Source organism: Mus caroli, unplaced genomic scaffold (genome assembly GCF_978045245.1).
Source record: "Mus caroli unplaced genomic scaffold, Mus_caroli_1 scaffold_2, whole genome shotgun sequence".
NCBI lineage: Eukaryota > Metazoa > Chordata > Mammalia > Rodentia > Muridae > Mus > Mus caroli.
Window position 1 is genome coordinate 11,739,170 of NW_028227257.1, and position 27,058 is coordinate 11,766,227.

General features: G+C 52.1%; 1 pseudogene; it reads right to left on the reverse strand.

Moving 5' to 3' along the window:
- Window positions 1-5,034: 5,034 nt before the first annotated feature.
- On the reverse strand, window positions 5,035-5,285 carry LOC147005726 (signal recognition particle RNA; annotated as a pseudogene).
- Between the last annotated feature and the right edge of the window lie 21,773 nt (window positions 5,286-27,058).

The window sequence follows — 27,058 nt, forward strand, 5'->3', positions numbered from 1 at the left end:
GGGATGGGGGGGGGGGGGTGGCTTGGACTCTCCAGCATGACATCAGTCCATACTCTCTGTCCCTCCCACAGCCCCAGACTCCCCTGGCCTTGGCCCCGCACAGTGCCTGCCTGGACTCTAGGGAAGGATCTGATCTCTTCTTCATCACTGCCTTCCCTGGTCCTCTTTTTCCTTTAGATCCAGGAGCAAGGAGTGGTGGGTGGGCAGGGTTTGCAGCTCTGTTCCCCAAGACCTGCCACCTGCTGCCTGCCTTGGACACATGTCTTCCCTTCCTCCCCTTGATCCCGTGGTGAGGTGGGAGCAGGAAGGAGACCTCCTGCTGCCAGGTACACAGGATTCCAGAACTTTCTTGGATGGGCATGGTGTGAAGCTGGACCGTGAGCCCCTGCTCTGTTTCCTTCCTGTTCTTGAGGCTGGAAATTACTGAGTCCTTCTAACTTGTAGCTTGTTATTTATTTTTAAAAGGACCAAAGTGGGAAGTGTGGGGTGATGCCACGCCCTCCTGCCATCGCAGGAGTTCCCGGACACTGCTGGGTGATGGAGGGGTGGATCCCTCCGGGACAGTCCCCATGGTCAGCAGAAGCCCAGCGTTGCTGTGGACACACAGCAGTACAATCATGGCCAAAGCTAACATCTGAGCATTATCACCCCCATGCTCACACCAGGCCTGGGGTGGGGCCTGCCAAAGAGAAGCTGTGGCCCCCATTGGTCACACACTGTCAAGGGCTGGTCCAGATTCAAGGCCAGTAATGACCCCACATCCCTGTGTAGGGAGCCACAGGGCCCACTGAAGTCCCTTCAGCTCTCTGTCATGTCCCAGTTGGAGGCAGGTCCCCAGTGAGAGTTCTTTCTTTCCTTGCTTTGTTTATCTGAAACAAGGGTTCACTCTATAGTCGAGGCTGCCCAGGAACTCACCATTCTCCTGCCTCAGCCCCGAAATGCCACCATGCCCAGCAGGTAGTCTTTTCTTAAATGCATTGTATTTAATCCCAAAAGACCAGAGGGTTGCAGCCTGCTCACCTCAATCAGAACCTGATCACCACTGATTGGCAGACTGGTTATTGATTACTAACTGGTGGATTCCAGAAGAGCAGGACCTTCTGGCTTGGGCATAAAATGTCCAGTACAGACGTATTTAATGAGTGGGCTCATAAGCTTTAAAAACAAGTCAGTATCCTGTGGGTGCTATAGAGATGGTTCTGTGTTTAAGTTATTTGCTGCCCTTGTAGAGGACCCAGGTTTGGTTTCCAGAATTAACATGGTAGGTCACAACTATCAGATCCCTATTGTTCCAAGGGGATCTGTTGCCCACCCTCTTCTGACCTCCGCAGGCACCAGGCATGCAAATTGTGCACAGACAGACTTGCAGACAAAAACATCCATACATGTGAAATAAAAATGAATAAAATCTAAAAACAACAAAAACAAAAACAAAACAGACTCTGAGCCAGGCTTAGTGGCATATGCCTTTAAATCCCAGAACTCAGGATAGGCAAATCTCTATGAGTTCAAGATCAGCCTGGTCTACAGATCCAGCTCCAGGCCAGCCAGGCCTACACACTGAGATCCTGTCTGAAAATAAACAAACAACAGATGAATATAAAACAAAGCAAAAACAAAACCAGAATTCTGGGCCATGGACGTGGCTCTGTCAAGTATACACTAACCTAGCATGCATGAGGTCCGGGATTCCAACCCTAGCATCACTTACAGGCACAGTGGTGCACGCCAGTAATCCCAGCACTCAGGAGGCTGAGGAAGGATTGGGAGTTCAAGGCCAGCCTCAGTTATTTTTGAAAAACCCTGGTTCACAAAATAAATTCCTGGTTTATATTCTTCACCCTTTTCCTCTGAAGGCTCAGGTTGGACATGTCTGGATTGACATGGCTCCCACCCTCCCCAGCAAGCTCCCTGGGGGTCACCTGGGAGACAGGGCCAGCTCAGGACTTGAATGGACAGGGAAACTGAGGCCCAGAGCAGCAGTCTGAACTCGAAGGAGCTGGCATGTGGACTGCCGGGGAGACTTGAACCTCTCAGCACATTCCCAGCCTCAAGATATGTCTGGGGCCATGTGAAAGCCCGGGTACCCCAGCCTGGTAGAGAGAGTGCATCCCTTTGCCTAGATGGGAAGTCAGATGTGCAGTCAAGGGTGATGTGGAAGCAGTCTATTATCCACAGGGCTTTGGGGCTCTTAACTGCAGGATAGACGCTCCACCCAACAGGGTTCAGAAGTTAGGAAACACCCCATCTCATAGACAAAGTATTTAGATTGTTACAGGAAATTAAGGACTGCTGAAGTCATAAGCTTAGGTGATCAGAAAGGTCATAGATGCCAGAACTTGGGCTCTGTCCTTGAACTAGCTCTGCTCACTGACTCAAAACGGCTGCGGATGCTTCGAGCTTCACAGTAAAGCCTCATCCAGACTCTCCCTTCTACTTCTCCCACTTCTCTCTCTGAAGATCTCCCCTCCTGATCCCACCCTGTGCTCCTACGGAGGTTCCCTTCCTCCCTACACAAGGGAGCCAGCTCTCCTAGAGACAGCAAGTTCCTGAAAGTCCCTCAGTGCCATCTCAAACTGATCACTGTGAGTATCTACTGAGCACAGGAGAGGTCTCTGACAGGGCTCACAAGCAGGGCTGCCTCTGTCTTGGGACATACAGAGACATCCAAGGCTAGCACAGTGCAGGACAAGGGGTGTCATTACACATGGCTGGTAAATGCTAAAGAATCCATCCAGGGAGAAGGCCAGGGATGTCAGCTCCAGATATGCAGATACAGAGGCCGAGAATCTCCAGGTGCATTGTGGTAAGCGGCCTCCTGCCCTGGTGTTCCCAGCATGCCTGGGAGACTGCATGCAAAGCTTGCTATACATGATCCTGCAGAGATTGGCAGAGCAGTCTGCTGGGAGCAGCAGGATCAGGCCAAAGATGTAAAGAACTGCCCCCCCTCCCCTCGTGCGCCATCCCCCTCCCCTGCCGCCTCTCTCTCTGTCTTGTTCCTGAAGGAGGGGACAATTCTTACTGTCCATGGTGAGTGCCAACACTGGGGGACAGGGTTCCCCAGCACCAGACTCTCAGTGTATCCCCATAGGAGACCGCCTGAAGATGCTGAGGCAGGGCGGGCAGGGCGGGCAGGGCGGGCAGGGCGGGCAGGGCGGGCAGGGCGGGCAGGGCGGTAGTAAACAACTCATCAATCCTGTGCCTGTCAGAATTCTGGGAGCTACACACACCAGAAACAACCCAGGGTGAGTTTTAAATACCAAATATTGAGGGGTTGGAAGACAGCTCCATAGATGGAAGTCTTGGACCATAAGTCTGAGGGCCTGAGTTCAAGTTCCAGAAGACACACAAGAAAAACGGAGCATCGCGGTGACACGTGGTGACAATCCCAGCATTTGGGAGCTAGAAACAGAGGGGCCCCAGGATCTCCCAGGCCAACCAGGCTAGTCAAATCGGAGAGCTCCTGTCTCCAAAACTAAGGTGGAAGGAACTTGAGGAAGACACCTGACATCGACCACGAACATGCATGCATGTTTAACTGCACATATGTGTCCACACACACAAACACACCTGGGTCTTTCCACAAACAAAGAAAAATAAATAAAAAGAAAAGAGTGTGAGAAAGAAAACGTACTGGTTTATTTCTGAGGTGTTCAGACCAGGCAGCTTCAGGTACAGCTGGATCCAAGATTGCGTTTTGGCTTTTCTGCATGGGTGGTGATCTCAGACATCTGTCTACCGTCAGTGGCATAGTGGCTACCCTGGCATTGGCACAGTCACCGCCTCGAGGCAGCCTTGTCCTCTTTCCAGAGGCTCAGAAACGAACCCTGTGCTCAGCTCTATACCAGCCATTTCAGACCGTGGCCTGGGGCACTCTCAAATGCCAGATCTGTTTTGAGTCTCCTTACATGGTTCAAAAATGTACTGAGGGGGAGGTGGCATCTCAGGGAAACAAGTAAGTGCCTTCTCCCACCTCTCTGGTCCCTGCATGACTTCTGGGGAGGGGAGGGGCTCGGAGTATCTGAGAGGACAATCAGGCAGAAGCAGAGATAGAGGGGTGGGGTCTCAACGTCCCTGCTGGCTGAAGGGGAGAGGGGTCGATGTGTTTCTGGAAATAAGGAGCATCCCCTTGGCTGACCGCCTGGGGCTGAGGTCACAGAGGACAGGTGAGATGGAACCTGGCCCAGCACCTCTAGTCAGGTGGAATCAGGGAGCCACCAGCGCTTTATACACAGCGAAGGTGGGGGCTAGAATGGAGGAGGAGAGCGGGACAGGGGTGGGCTGAGAGGACACTGGGGAGGACTGGGAAGACTGTGGGGAGGACTGGGAGACACTGGAAAGGACTGGGAGACACTGGGTAGACTGGGAGGACATTGGGGAGGACTGAGAGGACACTGGGTGGAATCAGGAGACATGATGGCAGTGGGATGTCCTGGAGCAGAGATTAGCTGTGAGAACTAGAGCAGTGCCATGGCAAGTAGCAGGTGACAGCTCTCATTTTCTTGCCTCCAGTATCTCCGCCCAGCATCAGAGCAAAAGATAGCAAAAATCCTGATGCCTGCTGTGTTCCTTCATCCTAAAGTCTGGCTACCTGCCCTGAACCGGCCTCCTCACATTCCCCAACCCAGCCCCATTAGGGAAGCCTGTTGCCTGGACTGTCAAACACACCTGAACCTCCCACTTCCTTCCCTTCTGCCCCTACCCCACCTCAGTTCCCACTGCTCCACCCTCTCAGGAAATCCCAGGTTCTTTGCACAAGTAGTGCCCACCCCTTGTACCTGAAATTGAAAGGCTTGTCCCTCATGTGGTGCTTCTGCCCTTTGACCTGTTCAAGCATGCCTAGAATGATCTGGGTCCTTCACCCTGGAGCCCATGATCCTGACCTCCATCCGGGCTTAACTGCTCTCTCCTCTCCACAACCTCCACACCATCTACAGATCAGGTGTGCTGAGCTAGCCCAGTGCCTTGACAGTCATTAAGAAATGACTCTGAGCCTGTGGCACACGCCTTCAATCCTAGCTCTCGGGAGGCAGAGGCAGGCGGATTTCTGAGTTCAAGGCCAGCCTGGTCTACAGAGTGAGTTACAGGACAGCCAGGGCTATACAGAGAAACCCTGTCTTTTTTTTTTTTTTTTTTTTTTTTTTTTTTTTCGAGACAGGGTTTCTCTGTATAGTCCTGGCTGTCCTGGAACTCACTTTGTAGACCAGGCTGGCCTCGAACTCAGAAATCCGCCTGCCTCTGCCTCCCGAGTGCTGGGATTAAAGGCGTGCGCCACCACGCCCGGCGAGAAACCCTGTCTTGAAGAAACAAAAAAAGAAAAGAAAAGGAAAAGAAAGAAATGACACCTCACCAGCCCCTGTCACCTTTCCTGAGCCACTCATAACACTCAGGCTTGTGGCAGTCCAGAAGAGTGACAAGCCAGAAGAAAAGAGGCAAGGGGACAGTGGGCTTGGCCACTTGAATGCTATTGAAAACAGGAGTACCAGGTGAGGAGGAAACCTCAAAACAGGGATCAGAAGGCAGGGGCACATGGTGGCCCTGGGGGGGTGGCACCAAGGGTTCTTTAGTTAGGGCTTCTGAGGGGACATGTTCCCACATGTGGAGTTCTGTCTGCTGTCGCAGGCAGTTGGACCAAGGTCCCAGTGACTCAGGATATCATTAAAGCAGAAACGATGGAAGCCTCTGGTCAGCATGGATAGATGGGTAAACTGAGTCGTGGATCCCTCATAGGGACAGAGGGCCATCAAAGATCATCTGCTTGAGTCAAACTTTTGGCCCAGGAAGCCCAAACAGATCCAGGAGAGAGGAGGTGAGGCAAAACTCAGCCATCAGACACACAGCTTCCACAACCACATAGCAGGCCACACTCAGGCCCCGCCCACTGCATTGCCTGTCAGACACTCACCTGCAGCAGCCCCGGCCTTGCATACCCCAGGCAGGCAAGAGCCATGTCTGTCATGGACCCAGCTTACAGTCAATCGTCTCTCAACTAGCCTCATGGTCACAGTGAGGAATGGGAGCCAAAAGCCAGGACAGTTAAGAGAATGCCAGAGCTAATGGGCACTGTCAGGTCGGCGGTGACCAGGCACTTTGGAGAGATTGAAACCCTCACTCCCATTTGGCAGATGAAGAATAGCACAGAGAGGCCAAATGGCTTGCCCTGGGTCCCACAGCCATTCAGTAGCAGAGACATAAGTTGATCCAGGCTCTGTGACTCCAAAGTGCTCAGTCCTGTCTTGAGTGCAGGCCTCACCAAGACTTTGGGACCTGGGAAGGGACAAGCAGCTGAATTGGAAATGTTAGGTCAGCTCCTCCTCCAGCTTCAGAAAATATGACCCTTCCCTGGCCTCAGTGGCAGTCTCTACAAAATGGGCAGCTGTCACTCCCGTCCTGGGCACAGGGACTGTGTAACAGTTTCCTCTGAGATTGAAACATTCCATCCACGGGAAGCTCCTTAAGCAAGAAGGTAAATAACTCAAGATAGCTTCAGGAAGTCCCTGAAACTGAGCAGATCCACCAGGCCCCGCCCTGCCAGAGTAAATAATAAAAGCAGAGAGTTAGCCTCAGAAAGGAAACTGAGCTGCAAAGAAAACCAAGACCAGACCAACTGCCTGGAAGAACGCAGAAACCAGCGCAGCTGCCCGGAAGAGATCAGCTGAGACACTTGGAGAGGACACTCTCCAGCCTGTTGAGCTGCCTGCGGGCTGTGCAGTCGGCTCCAGGTCAACAGCTTTGTGAGCTGTCACCCATGCTGGCACCAAGTTGAACTTCGGTGGTCTGTACTTTGGCCTATCTTGGATTCCCTGGGGTGGGGGGGAGGGGTAGATGGTGTGATATATGTCACGTGACAGCAGGTACCCTGGCGAGCTGTGGGCAGCTTGACTGTGAGCTTGGCTCCTCTCACCGATTCACAGCCAGATGCCATCAGACACTGTCAGATGTCCCTGAACCAGCCTCCTGTGGCTGTGGATCACTTAGGACTGTGGCCGGTGGGTAGGCCCCATGTCTTCTCTCCACACAGCGCTTGGTCTCTGAGGTGCTCCACAGACAGACGCAGACAGGTGAGCACATGATAGACCACACACAACCAAAGCACTGAGTCCTACGTGCAGCCAGCCAAACACACATGCCAGACCCAGACACAAAAGAGGCCCGGGCCACAGGCCTGCTCAGACACACCTTCCACAGGTGTGCGAGACCTGCGTGGGCACACTGAGACAGACACACAGGAGCCACAAGGCCAGACCCACACACATCACCCTCAGGCACCGGAACCCCTCCTTGCCAAGTGACTCGGGACATGGGCCACCACAGCCAGCCCTCTCAGAGGACAACGCCTCTCTCTCACCAAGGTGCACACAGGAGCCATTGTCCGCCTGGTGAGGGCGGGAAGGCACCTCCTCACAGGCTCCCGGCAGGTTGGCCCCCAGCGGGGGTGGAAGTTGGCGGCACCTCCTGCCTGCCCAGGGCTCCCCTCTTTCAGAGCACCCTGTCTCACTCATCTCTGGCCACCCCGTCCCCACTCCTTGTCACTGTCCTTGTCACTGACTGACCCTCCTCAAGGGTCTGTGTGGCTGATGGCAAGGCTTTGGGCTGTGTGAATGGGTTAGTTGCTTCCCCACTCTGATCTGGCCACCAACTCACAGGACAGTCAGAGTGCAAGAAGCAGCAGGAGGTGAGAGTAGTAGCCATTTTCTTCCCAGAGACGGTCACTCGCTCAAGGGCTAGCAGACAACAGGCACTCAATCCGTACTGACCACAGTTGTGATTTTGAAGGACAGAGGCTTCCTCGGTTCTTTCGGTCCCTTTGACTGTTCTAGGCTGAAGGCCTACCGTATGTGACACAGCAGGTGCCAACGGCACACCCTAGGCTGCTCTATCCAGCCAGGCCACGGTGGCATGCTGGTAAGATGTTTGTTGATTGAATGGCAGACAGAGATTCAGAGACCATCTCTACAACCCAGGGTTACTGGGTAAAAGTAGCAAGCGGGTAGGATTAGCCCGTTGGAGACTGTGACATCCTGCCAGGACCGTGGTGTGTAAACAGGGACAAAGCAGACAAAGGGGTCCTTTGCAGGAGCACCCCTCAAGGGGCTCAGAGAGCTCCTCCTCGAGGCTGGAGTCCTCACGTGAACTCCTTCAGTCAGACTCTTGGAGGCCTGGCTCCCTCCTCAGCCGGTCCTGATGGTACCTATGTGGGCACAGTCATTCTACCTACCCCAGGAATTGCCATCCAGTGCCCTGTCAGACACCAGTAACACCCTCCCCTCGGGCTCACATCCACACACAGCCATGTGTCCTGTGTGCCCTCCTGTAACCTCTGGCTGGAACAATGGCCTTCAGATTCTCCAGTGCATACAGTAAGCATCAACGCATGACTTGTCACCCTTTAAGCAGACCAGTCTCACTGATGAATCCTGTCCCCCTTTTCTGGAATCCCTTTTAATCTTTGTCTACTGAACTCCTACCCAAACTTTAAGACCCTGTCAGGGTGTTTAAGTGAGGAAAGTGGGCAGGGCAGAACCGAGTAGCCAGTAGAGTGGCCCTTGGTGCTATTCTGCAAGGGCACTGTGACATCCACGACCCTGTTGTCCCTATTGTGACCCTTCTGAGGCCTTGTTACCTGGTATTTCAAATACTGCAGGCCCCTGGCCCCCCTACCCCCTTGCTTTTTTGAGACTGGGTCTTACAATGTAGCCCATGGTCTCCTGGAACTCACAGAGATCCTCCTGCCTCTGCCTCTTGAATGCTGGAGTTAAAGGCATCATGTCCAGCCTCGCTCACACTTTTTAAGGTTGTGTCAGGGGCCAAACTGAACCATCTACTCAGTGAGTTAGGCCTCAGAGGCCTTGTTATCAAGATGGCGTGAGAGAACGTTGAGAAGCAGTTTCTCCTGCCATCCCCCTGCCATCCGTCTTGTTGTACACAGCTGCCGCCTTGGGAGCAGCCCACTGTCAGATCTGCCAGGGGACAACAGTCAGAGGTGCTGCCCTAGCCTGCCAGCCCACCCCAGACAGCTCTGCTCAGAGCCCGAGCCTCAGTCAGGGCCCTGGGAGGCCCCAGGGAGAAGCCAGGGCTCACCATGGGGCTGGGTAGCCCGAGGTCTTCGTCTGTCTAAGGGAAACTGAGGCAAAGCCAGGTCTGGAAAGTCCCTGTTCTTCAGGACCTGGCTCGGTGCTGTGGTGCAAGGCCATCAAGGACCCTGGTCTCTGTGACTCCACCAGCTCCCACGCTTCCCGAGAGGACTTTCCAGAGGCAACACAGAGAAGGCCCTTCTCCAGGAGCCAGGGCCTCTGTGCTGGGGGCTGTGCTTGGCCTTGTTGTGAAGGTGCTAGGGTCAGAGCCTTGGCCCTGGTCAGCCGCCTGTGTCTGTATGCCAGTTAAAGACACAGTTGTACGGGCCATAGTAGAGGGAGACTTGTGTGTTGTGGCCACATGAAGAAGGGAATAAATGAGAAGATGCAGAGGTCTCCCAGTCCCAGGTCTGTTTTCAGGGTTCTGTCATCCATTAGGTTTAAGCAGAGAAGGACAAGAAGCCTGCACGGCTAAGCTGTCCTGGTCATGGTGTGGTCCCTCCCTGACCCAGCCTCAACCACAAGCTGATCTGGCAGGAAACCTCTTCCTGGGAGACAAGCCTTGCCCCTCTCTCAGCAGAAGATTCTGGGGGGGCAGGGGGGAGGGATTCTAGTTTCTTGGGGCTTATTGTGTTAATGGTCTGATGGTTCAAGGACACGTGTCTCTTTAGAATGTCCTCCCTTTCTACAGGACAGTGGCAAGCAGGGCTGTGGGAAGTGGAGCAGGGGTGCAGGGGTGCAGGGCAGGAACCTGGGACCCTCAAGGGTCTGAAGATCCCTTAGCCGTGTCTCTTAACCAGATCCCAAAACAGTCTGTCTCGGGTCCCTGCATGTCATCACCTTGATGTTGGAGGCCAGGACTCCCATAGGTGCACACTAGAAACTCAGCCACCATGAGCTGGCAGCCTTGGCACCTTGCCTGTTTCACCTATCAAAGTGACGTAACATACCATGCACCATCTTGGGCAAGACGAGGAGGCAGGGGAATGCCCAGGCGCTTCCTGCCTGTGCTGAGTGACACCCATGTCTCTCCTTCCTTCCTTATCATAGACTCCACATCTATTCATGCAGCAAACCTGGCAAGCCTACCTTGAACTCTGGACTCTGCCCTTCCAAACCCACAGTGGATGGTGTGAGATAGTCTCCTTCAAACTGTAGCGTCAAACAGGGGCACTGGCTGTGGCGAACACAGACTCAACAGAGACGGCAAGGCTTCAGGGAGCATGTTAGAGCAGGGTGGCAGAGGCTTGCTCAGTCCCAGAGGAAGCCCAGTGGCTATGTCCGGGAAGGACAGCCAATAAAAAGGCTCCGAGGCAGGGCTGCCACGGGTGGGACAGAGTTAAGCTGGTGTGGGTTTGAGGAGAGGAACTAAGACCCAATAGCAGAGTTGGAACTGAAAACTGAGAAAGGGAACCCAGGGCAGCCTAGGGAGCGCTAGGCTGGCGAGAAGGTGGGAGTCATGGAGGTATCTTCAACTGGCTTCTCCCATTACTGCCTCTACAACTGAGAGACTTAGGGAGGTGAAGCCACTCACACAGACAGCATGGCTGAACTCTGAGACTCCCCATAGCCAAATGCAACAAATGCCTATGGGGTATGCATAGGTCAGGAAGTCAGGCTGGGCAGTTGGAGCTTTGGAGTTGGTTCTCTGGAGTCTCCTCTGCAGGCCACCTACTCCTCGCCCTATACCATCTGCACCATGTCACATGGAGAGTGGAGACCCCTCTCACCAGACCCTCCCCTGAGTGAGCGAGCGCCCTCTCTCCTGTGCAGTGTGGATTTTCAACAGTGGAGTAGAAGCAGCCGCTTAGGGGGTCCCTGGGGCTGATAGAGGGGAAGCAGGCAGGGGACAAGGAGCCCTGAGCCATGGCTCCAGCTCCCTAGCTTGCGAAGCTGTCGAAGTTGTCGCTTTCTATTTCTTGTAAAAGAAAGAGGAATCGTCGAAGGTTTCGCTCTGAGCCACCAGCTGTCTTTCCAGTAACTGAAGGCGAGGACCCCTCCTCCACCGCACTGGGACTGTGGTCGGTGACACCTGGGACTCAGCTTCTTCCCTTGTCCTCTGCAGGGCCTGTGGTATTTGGTTTTCCTTCAACACCAAATAGAAACCGGCCGTGAGGCTCTCCTTGCTGCGGTTGGGGAAGAAGCTGGCTTAGGCGCCTGGCCGGGGCCATGAACTTCTGCCGCTAAAAGCAGAGCTGCTTTTCAGTAAATACCATCACCGGAAAAGGAAGCCTCTGCCACTGTTACCACGCCTTCTCCAGCCTCCCGGGCCAGGGAAGGGGAGGGACCCCAGCCCCACCTCTCCCAATGATGCCCCACTTCCTCGGCCATCTGTGGTGGCTCTGGCTGGCTAATGGATCCAGACATGGGACACTGAGGCCCAGAGCAACCTGAGGCACCTGGACCATGAACTTGGTTGCTGACTCAGCATTTAAAAGTTTCTTCGTCACCTAAGCCCTGACATATTGGGGTCTTAGTTGGTGGAACTACAGCTAGAGAGGAGACAGCTCCAGGTGAAGCTAGGAGGACAGAGGAGAGATGTGTGCCATGGCTGTCATTCACAGCAAGGGGAAGCTGGGTTTCTTTTGTTTGTTCGCTTGCTTGTTTTTCAGGACAGGGTTACTCTGTGTAGCCCAGGCTGTCCTGGAACTTGCTCTATAGACCAGGTTGTTCTAGAACTCACAGAGGTACAATCTGCTTCTGCCTCCCAAGTGCTGGGACCAAAGGCGTGCCTCCCCCACCCCACCCCCAATACCCCGGCAAGTTTATTTCTTTCTTTGTATTTTTACATGCATGTGTCATATACATGTCTTTTAGTGTGTGTGTTTGCAAGTTGGTAAGGTGCATGTCATGTGATGGACGGGTGTGTGTGTGTATGTGTGTGCTGGAGGGAGTATGTGTGTATGTGTGTGCATGTGTGTGCATGTGTGTGCTGGAGGGAGTATGTGTGCATGTGTGTGCATGTTTGTGCATGTGTGTGCTGGAGGGAGTATGTGTGTATGTGTGTGCATGTATGTGCATGTGTGTGCATGTGTGTGCTGGAGGGAGTATGTGTGTATGTTTGTGCATGTGTGCGCATGTGTGTGCATGTTTGTGCATGTGTGTGCTGGAGGGAGTATGTGTGTATGTGTGTGCATGTGTGTGCATGTGTGTGCTGGAGGGAGTATGTGTGTGCATGTGTGTGTATGTTTGTGCATGTGTGTGCATGTGTGTGCATGTTTGTGCATGTGTGTGCTGGAGGGAGTATGTGTGTATGTGTGTGCATGTATGTGCATGTGTGTGCATGTGTGTGCTGGAGGGAGTATGTGTGTATGTTTGTGCATGTGTGTGCATGTGTGTGCATGTTTGTGCATGTGTGCTGGAGGGAGTATGTGTCTATGTGTGCATGTGGAGGTTCTCACTGAACCCAGAGTTCACAGACTCCGCTTGTCTAGCCAGCCAGCCTGCCTGAGGGGAGGGATGGGAAGGGATAGTGGTCCTGTTTCAGTCTCTACCTCCCAAGTGCTCAGATTAAAGGCAGCCAGCATTCTTGCTGAGTGTGAGTTCTGGGCACCTGAACTCCAGTCCTCAACCCCTCAAGGCCAGCTTTGATTTCTCCTGAGACAGGGTTTCTCCATGTAGCCCTGGCTATCCTAAACTTGCTTTGTTGAACAGGCTGGCCTTGAACTCACAGAGACTCACCTATCCCTGACTCCCAAGTGCTGGGATTAAAGGTGTTTGCCACCACACCCAGCAAGGCTAGCTTTAACCAGAGGACCCAGACATGGCCCCAAGCAGAGACTGACTGAGCATATCACTAAGACAAGGACAAATATCACCGAGTCAAAGCCTTGGTCAAGCAGGGACAGTGGACTCATTGTTCATGACAGTTGTGAGAATAAGAACCGCAAGGGTTCATCCTCTTCTTTGTCTCCATGGCCCCAGAGAGGACAGGCCATGGGTGAGACTTTCTGAGAGCAGAAGCCCCTGAGGAGTCTCCTGCAGGACGCACACCAGAGCCCAGAGTGGCAGCAAAGGCTGGGAAGTGGACCCACTCAGTAGCCTGGCCCTGGAAGAAGATCTCAGGGAGCCCCCAGAGCTTGACTCATTGGAGACTCTTCAAGGGAATCCTGAGGCCAGGCCTCCATAGTCACTGGCTGAACTACGGACACATTCCCTGAACAGCTTCTGGAAGCGAGTGCTTGCTGTGCATGTTTCAATAGCAACCCCACCACAAATGGGGAAACTGAGGCCTGAGGAGAAGACAGGCAGGATACAATGTGACCCTACCATACCCCCGCCAGCACCCCTGAGGTTTCTGAGAAGCCTCTGTGTCCCAAGGGCACAGTGATTCTCAACAGGTCCTAGGCAGAGAGGGTCTCACAGTGTCTTTATGAAATATACCCACTTCCAGGATTATCACAGACTTAAGTGCCCTGGCCTGACCATGACATTCAACAAACCCACAGTACATCACCCCACCAGGACCCCTCCAGTAACATCATGGAGACCCAAAACATTCAGTTCCACAGAGTCCCCTCTGCTCTTCCCTAACCAAACCCACTTCCCACCCCGACCCTGACTCTGACCCCGGCAACCACTAATCTGTTCTCCATTTCTATAATTGTGTGGTTTCTCGAATGTTCTATAAATGGCATCACACAGTGTATAACCTCTGGTTTGGGATTGTTTGGCTCAGCATAATTCTGAGGGCTGGTGTTTGCTGTGAGCCTCGAGGGCGCTTTCCTCACACACCAAGTGGTGCTCTGTCAGCGGGCTCACAGTCATGTCACACGCGGCCACAGGACAAGGAGCTGCCTTTGCTGATCTCAAGGCAGGGATTCCAACTGTGTCCAGGGTGCCTGTGCTGCGCCCCTAGGCTACTTTTAAACCATCATTTTGAACACCACATTAACTGCCACTCCAGGACCTCAAGTCTCTAGTCCTTCCCTGAGTTTGGGGTCCTCGTCTTTTGTAAACACTTAGTAGAATATGCGGCCCATGATATCTGACTAACATCACAGAATCTCTGGCATGAAGGACGGTGCCCCCTTCCCCCCTACTCCCTCCCTTGTGCTCAGTTCACTTCCTGTTTGGATGGTTGTTTGCAACAGGGTCTCGTTGGATACCCACGATGGCCTAGAACTCACGATCTTCTTGCCTCAGTCTGCCGAGAGCTAAGATGACAGGCCCATGCCACCTTGTCAGCCTTCTGTTTCTTTGGTCCCATGTAGACTAGACAGGCATCAAACTCACTGGACTCTTCCTTCAGCATGCACTTCAGAGTGTTGGGATTACAGACATGCAGCGCCACACCCAGCTGGCTTTACCTTTTTAACTGATGAGTTTGTGTGTAAGGCTAGCACCATACTGTGGAGCCTCATAGCCTAGGCTCTGCTGTGTCATCTTTGTAATGGGGCCATTAAAGAACATAATCGTTGACTCTCCATGAGGCCACTGATAAATTTGCCTGTATGTTTGTGTGTGTGTGTGTGTGTGATGGTGGATGTGTGTGAATGTGTGTGTGTGCATAGGTATGTAATATGTGTGTGTGTGTGCGTGTGTGTGGTGGTATGTGTATGTGTGTGGTGTGTATGTATGTGTGTACACTATGTTGTGTTGCACGTGCACTGAGAGTGCATGTGTGACGGTATGTGTGTGGTGTGTATGTGTGTATACTGTGTGTTGTGTTACATATACACATGCAGACACAGTGGAGGATGTCATTTATCTGTCTCCATCATCTGTGTTTTGAGGCAGGGTCTCTCACTGCACAGAAGTGGTTTCAGCCAGGCCAGCTGACCAGCAGCTCTAGGGATCTGCTTGTCTCCCACCCACAGTGCAGTGGCTTCAAGCATGCTCAGACATGGTCAGCTCTTACCTGGGTGCTAGGGATCTGAGCTCAGGTCTTCCCCTAATTCCCCTGTTCTCACATCGTGCAGCTTCTCGCTCAGCCTTCCTGAGGCTGGGCCACTCCTTATCTTCTTACTATGCTTTTTCGAGTCAATGGTTCTTTCTACCGTGTGTGTTTGAGAGGCCCAACTGACCGGTCCTCCTCTGGCTCTCGACACCTTATCTTTTGGGGGCAGGGTTTCTATGGCCTGAAGTGATCTGATTCAGTTAGAGTGTCTGGCCTGGGAGTCCTAGGGATTCTCCCATCTCCACCCCTCCCCCCAGGCACTGTGCTCCTGGTTATTCCCCACCACACCAGGCTTAGTTGTACTGGTGCTGCGGATCTGAGTTTGGGTGCTCGCACTAACACAGCGAACACTACCCATTGAGCCATCTTCCCTGCCCCTCAGTGCTTCGTGTGGAGTGAGGTTTGGGTCCGCACACTGTTCCTGCAGGGGCATGCTTGATGGCCGCACACTGTGTTCAGAAGATCTTCGCCCCCCCCCCATTCCCACCCCCCTTCTTCTACTGACAGGCCTTCTCGGCTTAGTCATGGGGACTCATCCACAGTCTGCTCCAGGCTCTCTGTGCTCTGCTCATCTGAACGTCTGTCTGTCCTTGTATCTGTCTGTCCATCCTCTGGCCACACTAGACCCCCTCACAGGTACAGGGCAGACCTTACAGGAGTTTTCTCTATGGTAGGGAGTCATATGCTTTAGTTCACATGTTTTAGTTTACTGATAAACAAGGGATGAAATTCCTTTCCTCTGTGTAATTCCTTTGAAAAGAGAACACTGAGAACACTGAGGCCTAGTAGGGAAAGATGCCTACCATTCAGCCTGACAGCCTACTGGGCGTGAGGGGACAACTGACTCCTGAAACTGTCCTCTGACTCCCACACATGAACTGCTGCAAGCAAAGCCTCCCCCCTCTTCCTCTCCCCCTCTCCCCCCTCTTCCTCCATCTTCCTCCCCCTCCCTATCCCTCCTCCCCTCCCCCCTCAAACACACAAATAAATAAAAATGCAACTAAAGAAAAAGAGTGTCTCATCTTTGTGAGTTCCAGGCCAGTTACATTTCAGAGAGAGACAGAAACAGAGAGAGGAGAAAGGAGAGGGAAGGGAGGGAGGGGAGGAGGGAGGGAGGGAGGGAGGGAGGGAGGGAGAGAGAGAGAGAGAGAGAGAGAGAGAGAGAGAGAGAGAGAGAGAGAGAGAGAATACCAGAGGACAGAGGTTGCTATAGGTTAGTAGCTGTCTAGTCGGGGACTACATTTCCCAACTGCCTTTGCACCTGGAACCATGTGATCATCTCTGGCATATGGTCTCTAAGGGAAGTGACTTTCTTGGCTCTCTACCAGGCCTTCCTTGGTGCTCCACCTTAATTTTTCCCTGTCTGCTAATGAATGGATGTTGACCCCAGGTGACCTTGGGATGACCTGTGGAAGATGGCTGAGTGACCATTTCTCTTCCTCCCTAGGACCATCCAAATCTAAAATTACAATGCACCAGAGTCCCACTTTCAAGTTTGAAATTAAGAAAATGTCCCTCCTAGCTGGGCAGTGGGGGTCCGTGCCTCTAATCCCAGCATTCAGGAGGCAGAGGCAGGCGGATCTCTGTGAGTTCTAGGCCAGCCTAGTTTACATAGTTCCAGGATAGTCAAAGCTACATGCTGAGACACCGTCTCCAAACGAACAAGAGAAAAATATCCCTGCTAGCAAATTCAAAAGCTTTCACTTCCACACCACACATGTGGAGCAGCCCAGAGAGGAAATGTGTTTGCCCAGGGTCGCACAGCAGTTCCACTGAATGAGGCAACTGATCTCCAAGAGCCTTTGAGTTCTTGTCTTTAAGGTCAGGCAAGTCAGAGCCTGCTGGTCCATACTCCAGGGTAGACAATTACGGAAGAAAATCATAATTAATAATTCAGTGTGAGGCGACTCAGAGCTTCCGGGCCTGGGCGGCGCCAGATTGAGGGAGAAGTAATTTTAAGACTTCCACCTTCCTGGGACGTGAGGGGCAATTTAAACTAAGCGCCAATAAACACACCTGAGACAGCCGTGACCTTTGCTACAAAGTGCTCCTTCACCTCCAAAAGCCACTCTGTCTTATGATGTGGAATCTATTTGTGAATTGAGGTTTAAAAAAAAAAAAGACCAGGAGGAATTTATAGGAAACAACATCGAAGGGTGAAGACTGAATGGGTCAAAGGGCAGCAGAGGCAGGCAGCACTGGGGAGGAGGAGGAGGGAAGGCAGCCAAGGGTTCTGGGCCAGGCACGTTCACCCGGACACAAGCCTACTCTACCCCTATAGTGTTGGGAAGTCCCATGCACGGGCTTCACCAACAGTGCCTCAGGTTCCCGGGTCCTCCTGTTTAATCTGAGAGCACGGTTTCAGGGTAGAGGAGCTATGGAGACCAAGGCACCCAGCCTGGGCCCCAGATAAGCACTGAGGTTGCCATGGGGCAGGCGGCTGGGCCTTGGCTTCTCATAGGTTTCCGGTGCCTACAGCAGGCAGTGAGTGAGTATAAGGCCCTACAAGGATGTTAGGCCCTTAAGCCGCACCTTGACACCTGTCTCTCTCTCCCTCTGGTCCCTTTCTGTCATTCTAACCTATGCATTGCCATGTCTCTTGCCTGCCCCTCCTCCTGCAGGCGACAGGGCTCCTGTCCCTCCTCCTTGGTGGACATAGTGACCAAGTCTTCCCAGTATGCATTGTGGCTGGCTCGACTTTCAATAACTTCCTAATATCAGGAACACTTAGCCAGGACTTCACGGCCTCAGAACCTTCTAATCACCGTCCAGGCCTCCTAAGGACAAGCTGGACCCAAGTGTCCCTCGGGGACACTCAGCAGAAAGGGGTGATAGTAGTGGGCAGAAATGTCACTTGGTCCCTTTGCCTGGACATGTCCTGGAGGCCAGGCCTTGGAGACACAGAATCCATAAGCATTAGTTCAGAGCCAGCACTGACTCTCATGTCTTCTGTTCCTGACCTGAGATGTCACTCCTGTACTTGTACGTGTCCACTCCGGGGGCATAAACAGCCTTGCTGTCCGTGGAGACGGAGGCAAACATTCCAAGTTCCTGTGAGACGCAGGTGGTAGGAGCTGACTGGCTAGCTCAGAACTGTCTGGAAGGCTTTCCTGGGAGGGGGAATGCATGCCGGGTTCTGAAGACTGAGTAGGAGTTTGCAGGCACGTAGCGGCTGCTGCCAGACGCCCCACCCAGTTCCCCTGTTCTCTGCTCCTGCTCCTTACAGATGGGGAACATCTGTGTCCAAGCACATAGCCAGCTGGAGCCACTGACTTCCCCCGATCTCCAGAAGGTTAGAACAGCCCTTCACTGCTGACCTATCCCGAGTTCCCCAATGGGAACATTTTTAGTTTGCTTCCCTTCTGAAGTTGGTCCCACCCTGTACTGGGGGCCTTCCAGGGTCACCTGAATTCCTGGAGAACTCAGAGCAACCCGGGGTTCTCTATGGAGCTGCCAGTACGCAGTATGGGGGCTTCGGGGCCTCTGCACTAGCTGAGCTGGTGCCTGGGGGGCTCTTTCAGGAGAGCTCCTCTCCTTTGGGCCTCAGCTCAAACGTCACCTTAGAGAGCTTTCTCTGGCCACCTAGTGAAGCAGCACCTATGTCCCAGTTCATCCCTGAGTCTACACATTCCTCTGGGTCTCCTAGGAAGGTCAGTCTGTCTCTACTGCCTGTCTGCACCAGGATCTCAGTCCCAGGAGGCCGGAGCCTGCCTCCTCGATCCTGCCCCTAATCCCATGTGGGCATCACAGGTGCTCAGTGGATTTTCAGTGGGTGAATGATAGAGACCTCAGGACTCCTCTACTTTTCTCTGAAACACTTCTCCACCTAACACTCACTTTATACTGTACATTTTCATATTTTTTTCACTGAGACTAGAGGCATTGCTCAGCAGTTAAGAGAACAGCATATCATCACCTTTTTTTTTTTTTTTTTTTTTTTAGGTTTTTCGAGACAGGGTTTCTCTGTGTAGCCCTGGCTGTCCTGGCACTCATCACCTTTTTAAAGGACTTGAGTTCAGTTCCCAGGACTGACTGTAACTCCAGCTCCAGAGGTACCAGGGGCCTCTTCTGGGCTCTGAATAAACCTGCACTCATGTGCACAAGTTCACAAATACAAACGCTTAACGATAAAATAAATCTTTGGGCAGGGGGAGGTGGTTTGAGAAGGACTTTGCTATGTAGCCCTGGGTAACCTAGAGCTCACTATAAACTCCAGACTGGCTTTGAACTCATAGAGATAGCTTTCCTGTACCTCTCTGACACTGCGATTAAAGGAATGTGCCTAAAGTAAATATTTTTTTTAAATCCCTTTTAATGTTAAATTCCCTTTCTTCTTTGGACGGTCTCTACACAGATAGGTGTTCTTCCAAGAAACTCTTAGTTTCACACTGACGATCCTCAGCCAGTTGGGCGAGACCCTCTCTTGTTACTCGAGGTAAGTTAAACCCGAGCAGCTTTTAGGAATCCATTCTCTGTGTCCACCTTTATGTGGGCCCCGAGGTGGAAACCAGTCACCTCGCTTGTCCAGGAAGCATCTTTACCAGCTGAGCTGTCTCCTGGGGCCCCGAGTCCATTTCCATTTCATCTTTTGACAGCTTGAACTTGGCAAGTTCCATGGCATGCGGGATGAGCCAGTTGGTTGGAGACTCTGGGAGCTCTCTGGATTAGCACCTCAAAGCTGACTCTTCATAGAACGCTAAAGCTTCGTGCTCAACACCCCCCCAATCTGATCAGCCCACCTGCCCTATTAACCTTTCTTTCCTTCTTGTTTTCGGGGACAGGGTCTCTCTACATACCCCAAAGCAGAAACTGCAAACCTCCTGCCTCAGCCTCCCAGATACATGCCATGGCACTCGGCTGGTAATTTTTGTAGACTTTGACCACAACCACTGCCATCTTTCACAAGCAGGAAGTGGCCATCACTGTCCAGCCAAGATGATACATGAAAGTGGCCGGCACCACGCCCTGAGTTATTTATGCCACTTGTAACTAGCTTCGACCAGTATTCACACACACATGCACATATGCTCCCACATCAACATCATCAGACATTTCCATGTCAGAGCACAGACACCAATCTGGAAAGCTACAGGCAGACCATGAAGAGAGCCCCTGTCGTAGTATCTCCTGTTGGTTTTGTTTCTTGGGATAGCCCTGGCATGTGGGGTAACCAAACAGAAAACGGATCCTTGCAAACATGGGGAAGGAAGAGGATGGCAGACAGGAAATTCAATAATCACAAAAGGCAGAGAGCACTGTAACAGGGTGGTGCTTTATAACAGGGGCCATGCAAAGGACCAGCCACTGTGCAAAGTGCTTCACACCCTTGATCATAGGGTAGCACACATTAGGACATGTTTAGAGGCCCTCTTGACACCTGCAAGGACGGCAAAGTGATCAGATAGATGGCCATGGAAGACGCTGTACAGATACTCACCGCAGCCTTATTTGGAACCAGCTCCTGACAAGAACATACCAGGTGCACCTGTAGGATAGAGGAATGGATTAAGGTCTGGGATGAGGAGGACTGACCATGCACGCATGCACACACACTAATGACTACAGGCACAGATGGGGACACAGACCTACCTGTACCTGCCATCTCGATATACCATGGTGGTATTGGAGACAGGCATGGCTTCCCATGGAGAATGGCTTGTCATCACTAGAAGAGACACCAGGGGGACTATGGGAACCTGGAATGTATCCCTTGACATTGTGCTGGTTACATAGGAATGCTTGTAAGGATTCCTCAAGTTACTTCATTTGACCTGGGCATGTCGGAACATGTACTAAAGTTCAATGACAAATCTCAGATAAAACAAGGCATTTTTGAAAAGAGAATGCCAGAAGGTCAGGCTCAAGGTCAGTCGGGTTAGTGTTCGAAGTCTCTCCCTACTGCTTCTGAGACTCTCTCCCTGCTTCTGAGACTGGGTGGGCACATCTGCTCCTAGAGTCCTAGCTGCACAGGATGCTTATAAGCATGGGACTCCTGCTCCTAGAGACCTAGCTGCAAGGGATGCTTGCAAGCATGGGACTCCAGCAGGCTTGTTGTCCGAGAAGAAGGTGAGCAGGCTCAAAAAAGATGGGGAACCCAGAGCACCACCTGGGCTGCATTGCTCGTGCCTATGTGTGGATGTCTCTCTAAGGGAGAAAACAGAAGAGAGCGCCAAGCTGTGGGAAACACACATTTTGGTTTTCCTGTAAAGCTATCTTCCAGAAAGTACACTTTGCATTATCTGTCTTTTATTTAAGTGGACCTAAGGAGTGAGGAATATTTGCTCATTGCTATCTGCATTTGTGTTCTCCTGATCCTCAAGGACAAACATCTTGTATGATGCTTATCTCTCTGTAACTGATAGAACACTATCCATTATTCTCTAGAGGATTTGCTTTTGGTTCCCATTGTTCTGCAAATACTCTTTACATATTATAGAAACAAGTCATCTGCCTATATTTTAAGTATTTCCTCCCAGAATCTCCCTTGCTCTTTTCAAATTACTTTTATTTGTGGATTTATTTAATGTGGGCTGTGGATACGCCACAGCACATATGAAAGTCAGAGGACAGCTTGCAGGAGCTGGTTTGCTCCTTCCACCGTGTGGGTCCCAGGAACTGAATTTGATTTTCAAGTAAGCAAGTGCTAGCCTCTCGTTTGTCTTTTAACTTCAGATGCCTGGTGCCCCACTGGGCCCACGGCTTTTCTAGGCTGGGAAGTGAAGTCAAGAGGAGGAAGGCAGAAAGGTGATCTGTCTGACCTTACCCAGCTTTCTTCCCACCAACCCCAAGAACATTCTGTCACACCCTGTCTCGCCTCCTCTCCTTTCCTTGTTCTTGGCTCCAGAGCAGCCCAAGCCACAAGCCATCTCAAAATCACTCAACAGCCACTGGGGTTGGGCACAGAATTGCACCATGTGACGCTGGAGCTCTCTATGTAGACCAGGCTGGCCTTTGAACTCACAGAGATCTCCCTGTCTCTGCCTCCTGAGCGCTGGCATTAAATGTCTTTACCACCATGCCCAGTTTATCGGTTTACAGTCTGTTGTTGTTGTTGTTGTTGTTTTCAAGACAGGGTCTCTCTGTGTAGCCCTACCTGTCCTGGAACTTACTCCGTAGACCATTCTGGCCTCGAACTCACAGAAATCTGCTTGACTCTGCCTCCGAGTACTGGGATTAAAGGCGTGCTCCACCACTGCCTGGCTGCAGTCTTTTTCTTTCTTTCTTTCTTTTTTAAGTCCAAAGTTTACAGATTTTTGGTGTTAAAAAGAATTGAAGGCCCTTAGCACACTTGGTGTCACTGTTAGGGGCCAACCAAGCTGAGGACACACACACTACACTATGACAGCTTCATGGAGGAAGGGTTTACTCTGGCTCACAGTTTTCAGGAACGCTGTCCATGATGTCAGAGAAGTGTGGTGAACAGCTGTGCTGGGGCTGGGGACAGGCCCAGCTGCTTGCTCCCATCTGAGTGGACCAAGAGTCAGGGGCGGGGGGTGAGGTTCCCATGCTCAGCTCAGGACATCCTTTCCCCCTTTCTACTCAGCACATGCCCCTTGGGATGGAAGTTGCTGCCCACGCTCAGGAAGGGACTTTCCCTCAGCTATCCTCTTGGAAACACCCTCAGACATTCCGAGAGGCACACTCTCACTAATGCCCTAGACGTTTCTTAATTCAGTCAAGATGACAATCAAGAGTTACCATAACATTAATTTAAGAAACTTGCAAATGCCTTCAGAACCTGCCTGGGTAGGTGGCACGTGGTGTCTGGAGAGCTTGCAAAACAAATGGCCCAAGTGAAACCTCCTTTGAAAACGTTTCATGCGGGCCAGCGTCTGGGTTTAGCAGGTAAAGGATCTTTCTGCCAAATCTGAAGACCCAAGTTCAAGCCCCAGCGTCCACTGGAAAGAGAAATACAACTCCTGAAAGTTGTGCTCTGAGCAGATGCACGTGCACACACACATAAATAATCAAATATAACTTTATAAAACTTTATAAAAGAAAATATTGTCCAGTAGTGGTAGCACATGCCCTTAATCCCAGCACTGGGGAGGCAGCAGCAGGTAGATCTCTGTAAGTTCAAGGACAGCTTGGTCTACAGAACAAGTTCCAGGACAGCCAGGGCTATTTCAAACTATATCTGAAAAGAAAAGAAAAGAAAAGAAAAGAAGAGAAGAGAAGAGAAGAGAAGAGAAGAGAAGAGAAGAGAAGAGAAGAGAAGAGAGAAAGAGAAAGAAAAGAAGAAAAGAGGGAGGGATGGAGAGAGAAAGAAAGAGAGAGAGAGAGAGAGAGAGAGAGAGAGAGAGAGAGAGAGAGAGAGAAGAAAACAGGAAAAAGTTTGTGTGATCTTCCTGAGGGGCAGGAAACATGGCTCAGTAGGCAGTGTTAGAGATACAGGTCCAAGTCCCAGGATCCCACTGAACTTCCCATTAATCATGATGCTCTCTCCAGCCAGTCTCTGTTCTTCTGTCACATTTGGTGTGTGCTGCACACATCAGCAATCAGCAGACTCCAGCCCTGAGCCCCAGCAGCTGCCACCTATCATAAATAAAGTTTTATTGGCACAGCACAACTATCTGGGGACAGTTGGTGTTCTCCAAGTCACTGCAGAGTCCCTTCCGCAGGGAGAAAGCTTTGTGATGTCTGGGCAAGTCAGAAAAAAAACCTAACAGTCAGCTTAGAATTATAAAGGTCTTTTAAATATTCAAAGGCCAGGATTTTTTTCCCCCCCGAATGCTTGGCCAACCATATGAGTGAGCCTTTGTAGACTAAAATCACAGAACCTGAGACCTGTTGAGAACAAGACTTTGTGTCTAAACATTTAACTTTGTGTTACAATCCACTCTCCCTCACAGGAGTCTTGGCAGGTGACTGTTAGGTTCTCGGCTTCCTAATTTCCTTCTGGAGTAGGGACAGTGGCTGGGTCAACCCGACTATACACAGAGGTGCTGGGAACAGCAGCTGGCCCACTGTGAGCACGTGCGGTTATTTCTGTCATGGCTACTCTTGCACAGACAGGGTTAGTTCATTGTGGTGCCCAAGTCCCTGTTGCTTCTTTTGGAGTCTTGCTTCCACGAACAGTGCACACAGAGGGTGAAGTTTCCAAGCCCTGAGGTGCTCAGGTACAGGCACCATGCTGCGTGTGCCTGCATGTGTGTGTGTGTGTGTGTGTGTGTGTGTGTGTGTGTGTGTGTGTCTGAGTGGTTATGGTGACCATCCTTTATGCTAACTTCCCTTTTCACTATGTCCTGCTGCCCACCTCAAGCCCGCTCTCCCAGCTGAGTAGCCAGACTGTGCACTGGGGAGGTTTATTTAACTGTCCTCTTAAGTAGTTCCATGCCATCAAAAGGCTGTTTACAAACCTCACAATTAGCCTTCTTGGAACAACAAATAAATAGAAGCCTAATTAGATGCACCACTCCTGGCTCCGACCACAGCAATCCCAGGGAAAGTTCCCCAGCAGTTTACAGAGGCTGTGGGTGGGAGGGTGAGTGCAGGTGGGGGTGTGCTGCTGATGAGGGAAGGAGATATGGATGGATGAAAGGTTGAAAGAAGGAAGGGACAGTGATTGGATGGATATGTGGATCAGCAAGTGAGTACATGTGTAGACGGATGTGTGTGTGTGTGTGTGTGTGTGTGTGTGTGTGTGTGTGTATGGGTAGATGGATGGATGTGTGTGTGGGTGGATGGATAGATGGGTGGGTGGGTGGATGGATGGATGGATGGATGGATGGACTGGTGAATGAATGGGGGATAGGTGGGTGGGTGGGTGGATAAATGAATAGATGAATGGATGGATAAATGGATAGAAGTATATGTGGATGGATGGATGGATGGATGGATGGATGGATGGATGGATGGATGGATTGATGGATGGATGGATGGATGGATGGATGGATGAATAGGTAGGTGGATGACATGTAGAAGGATAGGTGGATGAATGATGGATGATAGAAGGATGATGGCTAGAGAGACGAGTGCACGGTGGACAGATAAAGGAGTTGAGGGTGGGTGGGTGGATGGATGGCAGGTGGGTGGGAGGAGGTTGAGAGGAAAGCATGGGAGGTGGGCAGAACTATGGCATTTGAATTGAGGCAGATGGATTTCTGGCAGGAAGGGTGGCCGGGATGGTATGTGTTCTATATTTATCGCTGTGATAAATCACATAACCAAAAGCAACTTACAGGGGCAACTTATACAGCTCACACTTCCTGATCACTGTTCATCACTGAGGGAAGTCGGGGCAGGAACCTGAAGCAGAAGCTGCAGAGGAATGCTGTTTGCTGGCTTGCTCGCTCAGAGAGTCACGCTCAGCTGGTTCTCTTCTATACAGACACACCTGCCTAGCAGTGGTGCAGCCTGCAGTGGGCTGGCCCCTCCTGTATTGATTAATGATCAGGACAAGCCCTCACAGACACACCCACAGACCTCTCTGACCTGGGCAATCTCTCAAGTGAGGCTTCCTTCCCGAAGACTCTAGGTTGTGTTAAATCTGCAGTTAGAGCTAACTAGGGTGGCAGGTAGAAGCTGTAGAAGAAAGGTCCAGTGAGTGGACATACAGAAGGACAGTGACTGTGAGGTCTGAGTTGTGAGTGGGTAAAGGGTAAAGACGGATAGACAGGGAGTGGCAGAGGAGAGGAGAGGAGAGGAGAGGAGAGGAGAGGAGAGGAGAGGAGAGGAGAGGAGAGGAGAGGAGAGGAGAGGAGAGGAGAGGAGGCAAGGAGAGATGGGTAGTGGTTAGTGCATGGCCGGGGCTGGGGAGGGGACAGGAGCAGGGCCCCAGAGTCCACTGTGTCAGCTCTGGTGTCACTTCCTTTCCCTGTGGTGCTGGCTGGCCACACAGCAGAGAGGCTTCTGGTCCACACGACCAGAACAGTGTAGCCTGTGACTTTAGTTCATGGCCTGGAACCAAGCCTGTGGCACTCCAAGCCTTCATCTCCGTGGTACAGAATATGCCAGCCACTCTCTCCCTGAGCTAGGATCTGGGGGCCCCCTGGTTAAGGCTCCACCTGAGGCACCTGCTCCACAGTAGATCCTCCACTTGGCGGGGCCTCCCTTGTGGAGGCTTTTCCTAGAGGCTGGGGTAGTGAGGGCCAGGAAGCTAAGATCCCACAGAGGTGTGGGGCAGGCTGGGACAGAGCAAGTGACCTGCTCACAGCTCAGCTGGCTCCTCCTTGTTCAGCCTTGGAGGTTCCACAGTGTTCCTGTGTATTCAGATCCTCCTGCTGGCCGCATGGCAGGTATTAGCCCAGCACAGGGCCTGCCATGGCCTGGTGTGTTCTTTCGTCCCTTGGTTCCCTTGTCCCCTTCTGGCAGGAGATGGCTCTCAGCTGGGCCTGACAGGAACAGAGAGGTCTCTGGACACTAGGGAAAGCACCTCTTGGGTGAAGCTTCCTAGGAGCAGAGGGCTGGGCTTCTCAGGTTGGGGGAGGCTGGTTGGCCAGCGGCAGAGGATGGGCCGGTGACATGAGTCAACCTGTGGCCCAGATGAGCCTCCGCTTCACATTCAGGGCAGGGCAGCCAGGGGTGAGAAACTGAGTGAGTGAAGTCAGGTGAGCCTGGGTGGGGGGACGCCGTGCCTTCCCACCTGTACCCCGGAAGCCTGGGCAAACGAGCAGACAGGGTTGCCTCCCACAGCAAGGCTCAGGCTGAGGCCTCTGTGCCAGGCACTGCCAGGCACCACCTGCCCCCACGGCTGACGGCCCAAATCCAGCAAAGGCCTGGAAGCATGTCTAGATTCTGAGTCACGGGGCTGGGCCCAGGACCCCAGCCAAGATGTTTGGCTAAGGAAGAAGAGACTTCCGGAGGCTGGCAGCCTCTGGGAGACCAGGAAAGGTTCCTGGAGTAAACCACATATGAACAGAGGCCTGGGAAGAGGAGGTGACAGAGGGTGGTACCTACCGGGCACAAGAACAGCAGGTGCAAGGGCCCTGGGGTAGAAACCTGATATGTGGGGGCCACAGCAAGACACAGTCTTGGGGAAAGAGGAAGAGAGGGAAGACATGAGATGGGGTGGGAGCACTTATGCCTTCCACCAGGGAGGGGGGAACTTTAGCTTTCACTGTGGAAGAAGAGATGGGAGCTTGGG